Consider the following 9,828-nt stretch of genomic DNA (forward strand, 5'->3'; position numbering starts at 1 on the left):
CTGTCCGAGATCCATGCACCACTCATGGCTACTATCAGCGAGTGCAGCATCGGCCAGCGTCAACTCGAGTCCCTCCTGGGGAAGCTCACTTTTGCTGCCCGAGTCATTGTTCCTGGACACACATTCATGCGTGAACTATGATCAGCGTGCCCTGAACTGTATCTGTGTATGCGAGTGCGGTGCATAAAGCCCACCTTGAGAATGGGTTTGCCGGCCCCTTAGTAGATGCGTGGCTTCTGAAGAGGGTGTTGAAGGGCATCCAGCAATGCCATGGTACGGCTGTACTCACCCCTCGCCTTCCTATAACTATGCCAATCCTACGACACCTGACGGATGCACGCCGGAAAAGTAGTATCCTGAATGGCCATGACAAGCTGCTCTACCAAGCCGCCATGCTGCTTCTTTGGATTTCTTCGGTGTGCTGAATTCACTAATGGCATCACACGGGGCTGTACTAGCTCCCCTGGTGACGGACGCCTGCAACTCTTCCTGCTTTCATCCAAGACAGACCCATTCGGTAAAGGCGTTACTAGTGACATTGGCCCGTCTGTACCGCCGTACTGCCCTGTCCGTGCCATTGTTAGCTACCCATTTGTCACTCGTCGCGAGAGACCGGAGCAACCCTTGTTCGTACTCTCGAACAGACAGCAGCTGACCAGGCAGTCATTCACAGTAACAGTATGGTCTCTTGTCGCTGCGGCCGGTGTACCATCCCAGTCGAACTACTCCGGGCATTTGGTCCACATTGGTACAGCCACCACCGCTGCTATGGCTAGTGCCCCCGACTCCTTCTTCCGAGTGGCAGGTCAGTGGAAAGAGCGATGCGTGTCTATGCTACATCCGGACTACAACAAGCGCTAAGCGCCAGCTATCGTCCCGGCTTGCTGCCGTGTCATAGATGCCATGATCCCCAACTCGGGTGAGTAATGAGCTACTGAACTCTAGCTGCGCAATGCTTGCCTGTGCTGACAATAATTGACCCTTGCTGCCCTTGCTGTGCGTCAATAGTGCCTAGCTAACGGAGTGCTGGTTTCATGGGTCCACTCTCACAACTGGTGTTATCTAGCTATTTGCTGCGGCTCTGCCTTGCGCTATATTACATCCATTTAGCATTGCAGCTCTACGTTGAGCTAACAGCAGCTCTACTTTGAGCTAACAGCAGCTCTACTTTGAGCTAACCGCAGCTCTACTTTGAGCTAACCGCAGCTCTACTTTGAGCTAACAGCAGCTCTACTTTGAGCTAACAGCAGCTCTACTTTGAGCTAACCGCAGCTCTACTTTGAGCTAACAGCAGCTCTACTTTGAGCTAACAGCAGCTCTACCTTGAGCTAACAGCAGCTCTACCTTGAGCTAACAGCAGCTCTACTTTGAGCTAACAGCAGCTCTACTTTGAGCTAATCGCAGCTCTACTTTGAGCTAACAGCAGCTCTACTTTGAGCTAACCGCAGCCCTACTTTGAGCTAACAGCAGCTCTACTTTGAGCTAACAGCAGCTCTGCTCTGAGCTAACAGCAGCTCTGCTCTGAGCTAACACCAGCTCTGCTCTGAGCTAACACCAGCTCTGCTATGAGCTTCAAACCAGTTGTTTCGAAACCAGCACTCCTCAATCCAAAGATGCCTCTTTGTTGACTTGTTTGTGTGAGGGATGGGGCGAATGGTGTACTAGCTGTGCTAGTACTTGTTAGCAACAATCCGAACTACCGCACACACTGCACTGCATTGCTTTGTACTGCATTCAAGACTGACGTCATGCGCTTTGTTTTGCTGCGTAATCACAAATGGCACCAGCCCATTTTGCGGAAAAGAAAAACAAATCTTGCTTGCCCTGTTGTGCTCTTCCAGACAACGGATCGTGCTTCAGCAGTGTTTCTTTTCCCACCATCCCTCCCTATCCAACTTATTCACACCATCACAATTATCGTACCCACTAATCGGGTCCACTCTCACAACTGGTGTTATCTAGCTATTTGCTGCGGCTCTGCCTTGCGCTATATTACATCCATTTAGCATTGCAGCTCTACGTTGAGCTAACAGCAGCTCTACTTTGAGCTAACAGCAGCTCTACTTTGAGCTAACCGCAGCTCTACTTTGAGCTAACCGCAGCTCTACTTTGAGCTAACAGCAGCTCTACTTTGAGCTAACAGCAGCTCTACTTTGAGCTAACCGCAGCTCTACTTTGAGCTAACAGCAGCTCTACTTTGAGCTAACAGCAGCTCTACCTTGAGCTAACAGCAGCTCTACCTTGAGCTAACAGCAGCTCTACTTTGAGCTAACAGCAGCTCTACTTTGAGCTAATCGCAGCTCTACTTTGAGCTAACAGCAGCTCTACTTTGAGCTAACCGCAGCCCTACTTTGAGCTAACAGCAGCTCTACTTTGAGCTAACAGCAGCTCTGCTCTGAGCTAACAGCAGCTCTGCTCTGAGCTAACACCAGCTCTGCTCTGAGCTAACACCAGCTCTGCTATGAGCTTCAAACCAGTTGTTTCGAAACCAGCACTCCTCAATCCAAAGATGCCTCTTTGTTGACTTGTTTGTGTGAGGGATGGGGCGAATGGTGTACTAGCTGTGCTAGTACTTGTTAGCAACAATCCGAACTACCGCACACACTGCACTGCATTGCTTTGTACTGCATTCAAGACTGACGTCATGCGCTTTGTTTTGCTGCGTAATCACAAATGGCACCAGCCCATTTTGCGGAAAAGAAAAACAAATCTTGCTTGCCCTGTTGTGCTCTTCCAGACAACGGATCGTGCTTCAGCAGTGTTTCTTTTCCCACCATCCCTCCCTATCCAACTTATTCACACCATCACAATTATCGTACCCACTAATCGGGTCCACTCTCACAACTGGTGTTATCTAGCTATTTGCTGCGGCTCTGCCTTGCGCTATATTACATCCATTTAGCATTGCAGCTCTACGTTGAGCTAACAGCAGCTCTACTTTGAGCTAACAGCAGCTCTACTTTGAGCTAACCGCAGCTCTACTTTGAGCTAACCGCAGCTCTACTTTGAGCTAACAGCAGCTCTACTTTGAGCTAACAGCAGCTCTACTTTGAGCTAACCGCAGCTCTACTTTGAGCTAACAGCAGCTCTACTTTGAGCTAACAGCAGCTCTACCTTGAGCTAACAGCAGCTCTACCTTGAGCTAACAGCAGCTCTACTTTGAGCTAACAGCAGCTCTACTTTGAGCTAATCGCAGCTCTACTTTGAGCTAACAGCAGCTCTACTTTGAGCTAACCGCAGCCCTACTTTGAGCTAACAGCAGCTCTACTTTGAGCTAACAGCAGCTCTGCTCTGAGCTAACAGCAGCTCTGCTCTGAGCTAACACCAGCTCTGCTCTGAGCTAACACCAGCTCTGCTATGAGCTTCAAACCAGCTGTTTCGAAACCAGCACTCCTCAATCCAAAGATGCCTCTTTGTTGACTTGTTTGTGTGAGGGATGGGGCTAATATGACATTCTCCTTAGTGACCGAGTAACCTTCTCCGATGGACTCATTCTCCTCAATTCAAAGCTAGGCTACATCCTCGCAGGCAAGTCATCAGAGAAGTGCAGCGAGGCCCAAACCCTGTTCGTGGATAGCGAAACGCCTGATCCACTCCAGCGATTTTGGGCTATAGAAGACGACACAACCACAGTAAATGCTTCAACTAGCGATACTGAAGCCATGCAGGCTTTTGAAGATAGTATCACTCAAGACAACAACGGAAGGTATGTCGTCAAGTGGCCTTGGCGCTCTAACTCGCCCCCACTACCCAACAACTTCGGTCTTGCGTACGGTCGCCTGAACTCACTACTCAACCGTCTCAGGCAGGAACCGTCGAAGCTTCGAGCCTACAATGACATCCTTGTGGAACAGCTAAAGCTAGGTGTAATCGAGGAAGTCGACAGTCAAAGAAGCCAGTTCCTCACCCATTACTTGCCGCATCACTGCGTCGCAAAGGATAGCACTACGACAAAGCTCCGTCTTGTATACGACGCTTCCGCGAAGTCGTCTCCGAACAGTCCATCACTAAATGAATGTCTTCACCGCGGTCCAGTACTGTTACCAGATCTCGCTGGCGTTCTTTTGAGGTTCCGCCTTGAACCCATCGCTGTCTCTTGCGATGTAGAGAAAGCATTTCTCCAACTTTCACTCGCTAACGAAGATCGAGACGTCACGAGATTCCTATGGGTTCGAGATCCTTTCCAGCCACCCGCTGGAGGAAATATCATCACGTATCGCTTTTGTCGAGTACCATTCGGAGTTATCTCGAGCCCTTTCTTGCTCGGAGCTACCACCCAACACCACCTTGAATCATCCGGTAGCCCAGAGGCATCCAACATCATGCAGAATACGTATGTTGACAACGTCCTTCTTGGTGTAGACTCCGTCTCGACTGGTATCAACCTCTACCATCACGCCAAGTCAGTCTTCGCCGATGCCTCCATGAACCTCAGACAGTGGTCCTCTAACTCAGCAGCCCTCATAGAGAGCATCCCAGAATCAGATCGTGCGTCTGGCGAACACCAGAAGGTCCTTGGGCTAGATTGGCACACTGTTACTGATCACCTCAAAGTTGCAAACACATCAGCGTCGGACACACTAGTCCGAACCAAGCGCGAGTTACTTCAGGCCGTAGCTCAGTTCTTCGATCCACTTGGCATCCATTCACCCATCGTCGTGAAGGCCAAGCTCCTCTTACAGGAAGTGTGGCGGCAGAAGCTCCAATGGGACGAAGCACTCCCAGTTTCTATTCTCCACACGTGGAAAACTCTCGCTGCAGAACTCGACGATGCTACAAATCACAGCATCCCACGTCCATGCTGCATTCCAGAAGCCGACCAACACACACTTCATGTCTTCTGCGATGCTTCGCAAACTGCCTATGCTGCAGTTGCATACTTGTCATCATCGTCCGGATCTGCTACTGAATCGCATCTCATTCTTAGTAGATTTAAGTTAGCTCCGCTCAAGCCATCTCCGAAGTTAACCATCCCAAAGTTGGAACTCATGGCAGCAGCACTTGGTGCTGATCTCATCGCCTTCTTGAAAAAGCAGCTCCCGATTAATCTTGATCACATTATTCTATGGTCCGATTCTACATGTGTGCTAGGATGGATCAACAGTCGCAAGGACTTACCTTCCTTTGTCCAGCGTCGAGTCACTCGGATACGTAAATCTGAAGCCGAGTACCGCTACGTTCCTTCGCGAGACAATCCAGCTGATCTCCCGTCGCGAGGAACATCTTCTCACCTCTCCGAAGAGTCCATCTGGTGGCACGGCCCAGAGTGGTTGCAGAACCCACTCGTTCCAGAACCTGAACAGCCCAATACGGAAGAATCGAGGTCTCCGTCCAAAAAAAAAAGGAGGTAGTCCACCCTCGGTTTCATTACATCCGCTCAAAAAAAAAGGGTGTAGTGATCCTATTGAAGCTGTCTCTCTTGTTGTTGGGGAAGATCCTTCGGAACCATTTGATCTAAGCGCGTCGGACTTCTCAACAATGGGTCGACTTGTGCGTGTCACAGCATGGGCTCAGCGTTTCGTCCGAAACTGCAGAAAATCAGCAACCAAGAAACTTAAAGATCAGCTCACTGTTCCCGAACTGTGTAGTGCACGCAACCTGTGGCTGCAGTCATCCCAGAGAAACCACTGTACCGACGTAGTATCAGCCATCCGGGAACAAAGGAAGAACAACACCGTACAGTCTCTTCGTCTCTACATCGACGACAGAGGACTCATCCGAAGCTGTGGAAGACTTGAACATGCGAACCTTCCACCTAGCTCTAAGTTCCCTATTTTCTTGCCTAACAAAACAGCTGTAACACGCCTGCTCGTCGAAGAGCATCACCGCATCCTCATGCATTCTGGAGTGTCGCATACTCTTGCTAGCATAAGGGAGAAGTACTGGATCCCTAAAGGCCGCAGTACAGTGAAGACCATCCTAAAAAAGTGCATCACATGCCGTCGAGCTGAAGGTGGTCCGTTTGACATGCCAGCAATGGCTCCATTACCACCGGAAAGAGTCAACATAGCAGAAGCATTCCTATACACCGGCGTCGACTACTTTGGTCCTCTCTTCGCGAAGACAGCTGAAGCATCGGTAAAGGTTTGGGTAGCCCTCTTCACATGCCTATCAACACGCGCAGTCCATCTCGAGCTTGTCACGGATATGTCTTCAGAGCAATTCCTACTAGCCTTCCGCCGTTTCGTATCACGTAGAGGTGTGCCCAGAGCGATGTGGTCAGACAACGCGCCACAGTTTAAAATGACGAAGACAACCCTCGACAAGGCTTGGAAGGAGGTGATCAGCGACCCAGCAGTAGCCGACACCATCACGGCACGCGGCACCGACTGGCACTTTAGTGTGCAGCACGCCCCTTGGATGGGTGGAATTTATGAGCGAATGGTAGGGCTTGTGAAACGAGCTCTCCGCAAGACTGTCGGATCAGCCCACCTGACCCCAGACCAGTTGCGGACATTTCTTACTGAAGCGGAGGCCGCAGTTAACAGTCGGCCTCTCGTTAACGTGGGGGGAGACACACCTATGGCTAGCACTGATGTGATCACACCTTCCCACTTTCTATCTTTAAAACCTAATTTAATGTTTCCTGAGTTAATTGATGAACAGAATATCTACCCAGACTTTTTGTGTCGCCTTTCTTCTGCCTCTTCTTTGTTACAGGGCTGGAAGAAAGGCCAAGCCCTCGTCAAGGACTTCTGGACAACTTGGCAACGGGACTACCTGCTAAGTCTCAGAGAGCGCACCAGTGCTGGACGCCACAAGCGAGGCACAGAAACCTACGTACCCAGAGTCGGACAGCCGGTCCTCATGGGTGACAGCCAACCACGCGGCACGTGGAAGCTAGGCGTAGTCCAAACTATCCACACGGGGAAGGACAACGTCACTAGGTCTGTGACACTCAGGACCACTACAGGCAAGTCGTTGCAGCGCCCAGTTAGTACCCTGTATCCACTAGAATGTGAGTTACCTGATAGTGTGGATGTAACATGTGAGGATGTACCTTCACCAACCCCAGTACCATCTCAAGATGTGCATACACCTGCTGTTGATGTAGCGTCCACCATTAATACCAGACCGCAGCGCAGAACTGCAACACAGAGCCGGCGTCAAACGGTCGCTCTGAGAGACTCCAATCTTGTGTAAACACCACTCGTTCGAGTCAGGTTACAATAACACGGATGATTTCTTGCAATATGTCAAGCTGAGACCCAATCTCAGACAATCCGTTTGCTTTCAGCTCTCCCATGTATTCTTTGCTATTTCAGTCAGATTCTCAGTCGCAGTATTTCAGTCATACTGCTTTCAGCTCTCCCATGTGTTCTTGCTATTTCAGTCAGATTCTCAGTCGCAGTATTTCAGTCATACTGCTTTCAGCTCTCCCATGTGTTCTTGCTATTTCAGTCAGATTCTCAGTCGCAGTATTTCAGTCATACTGCTTTCAGCTCTCCCATGTATTCTTGCTATTTCAGTCAGATTCTCAGTCGCAGTATTTCAGTCATACTGCTTTCAGCTCTCCCATGTATTTTCAGTCACATTCTCAGTCGCAGTATTTCAGTCTTACTGCTTTCAGCTCATGCTACGTCAGTGTAGCTTCCGATCCCCTTTATATTATGGTTTTTTCAGTCTAGGTCTTAGTCAGACTATTGTCAACTGTACTGCCTACAGTTTCAGCGGCTGTGTGTTCGCTCAAATTCAGTTTTTTCTTCTTTCGTTTTTACGCTGCCTTCAAGCAGCTCAGCCTAGTTCTCAGTTTTCAGGTGTACTTGCCTACACTTCGATAAGTAACTTCAGTTCCAAGTCACTTGGACTCAGTGTCAGTACTCGCAAGGTTTTCATTTACAACCGCTTTGCCTCAGCACAATTTAGAATTTCTTTCTTTCATTTTCTACCTTTGTTGCATTCACCACCTTTTTCGTCTCTTGCTGTCTCGGGAGTGTCGCGAATTCAATATTACGTAACATTCGCGAATGCTAAAATAACTCACTTTGAATGTTTCACGTAACTTTTCTTCTTTTTTTGTCTATCGCCATATTTGCCATGGCGATGTGCAGTGCTGGAAGTTTTTCATGCGCATGCTTGATCCTTTGGCGATCATCTTTTTGCTTGCTGACTACACTCGAGGAGTTTCAGTTTTCTTATCCTAATGGTACGCCTGATGACGATCAAGTCCAATCCTTGTTGCTCTGTGTCTAATGTCAGTAACAATTAATCCAGTAATGATAGAGCTACAATTGTAGAGCTCTCTCGACTCAGCGAATAGAATATTTCAGTCATACAGTATTTTGTGAGTGGCAATCAGGCCGGGAAATTCAAACTGTATTTATGCCACCACACTGGCTGCTTCCCTTAGTTCCATAATGGGCTAGTAGCTGCATCACAAAATTAATAATACCTTGTAGTATGTGCAGAGACATACTTCAAGTATCAATAAACACTAACCTGAGCATGAGAGCCCCTCGTATTCATTTCGATCGTCAAGGAAATAATACGATGAACGAAGGACCAGAAAATTGTTGACTATGACAAACAACTGCATATCCAGACGACATACGGCTTGCCACAGTGAGTCGAGTAACATCTTATCCAATACTATTTGCTTATGGCGTTCAGTTTCGAGGTCCAGCACGATGGAATTTTCGGAAGGAACTAGTATTTTGGAGAAGAAGATTGCTCTCAGAAAAGCTAACTGGTTTCCGTAGTTTGAAAAGCTGTTCACGGAGTCGTAAACATACAACGTTTCGAAGCTGCTCCAAATCGATCGATTTGTTTTGAATGGTTTCGCGATAGTTTCACGATCGATCGATCCGTGCGCGATCTGTCGATCGACAGATCGAGCAAGAAAATCGATCGATTTTCCAGATCGACAGATGGCGCACAACGCATGTACTAGTAGTAGTACTGTTCTTTCAATCAAGGCTGCATTCGATTGTAGAAACTGGATCCCGATTAGGCCTAATCCCGATCCCCGCCGACCAGATCACTTCGATCGGACGGATACAATCGAATCACGAATGTGCACAACCGATAATCCGTTTCAAGGCCTTAGCAACCGCGTTGCTACAGCTCATCCCGTCGTATCTGTACGCGTTGTGGTAAACTCTTGACCTAGTGTACGCATATTGCCAGTTTTGAGTAGATACGAGTCGTACTATCGAAATGAATCCGTCGAATCCGTCTCTGGGAGGTGGGTTGACTGGATCCGAATCCGTGCTCTCGGGATCCGGATTCGTACAATCGAACATGCACAAATTTGGCGAATCCGGGTCCGGGGCTGATGGATTCGTACAATCGAACATGCCCCAAATGAACCCCTCGATTGCCTTTGGGTCATTTCATAATAATAACGAGAGAGCTTGGAAGCTCAGGGCCCTACGCTATGCTTTGTTACTTAGCTCATCGTGCATGTTGTGGGAACTGATAGAAATGTTTCCTGGAACGGCGCTGACTCTGCCGAGCACGCGCGTTCTGGAGTCGACGGGATCTCTCTGCCGACGTTTCCTGTGACCGGCGCTGACTCGCCCGTTCACGCCTATTTTGGAGACGACGGGATGTCTCTTCCAAAGTATGTTTTTACTGACGCATCCTATCACCTATTCGGCAACTAACATCCATTCTAATTTCATTTCCTCCTCGTCTCCCTATTTCTTTCCAGAAAGTCTCTCTATACATCAGGGAGTCGTACTGTATTGGCAGCTACCCTAACGGGTCACGCCGCCCACCACCCAAGCATGGGTATGATGAGGGACAGTGGCAACAGAAACAAAAAAACAGCAAGCAGGGAGAGAAAGCAAGAGAAAGACGGCGATAGTAGTACATCTGGTGTGCGAC

Source organism: Sycon ciliatum, chromosome 3, assembly GCF_964019385.1.
Source record: "Sycon ciliatum chromosome 3, ocSycCili1.1, whole genome shotgun sequence".
In the NCBI taxonomy this organism is placed as follows: Eukaryota; Metazoa; Porifera; class Calcarea; order Leucosolenida; family Sycettidae; genus Sycon; species Sycon ciliatum.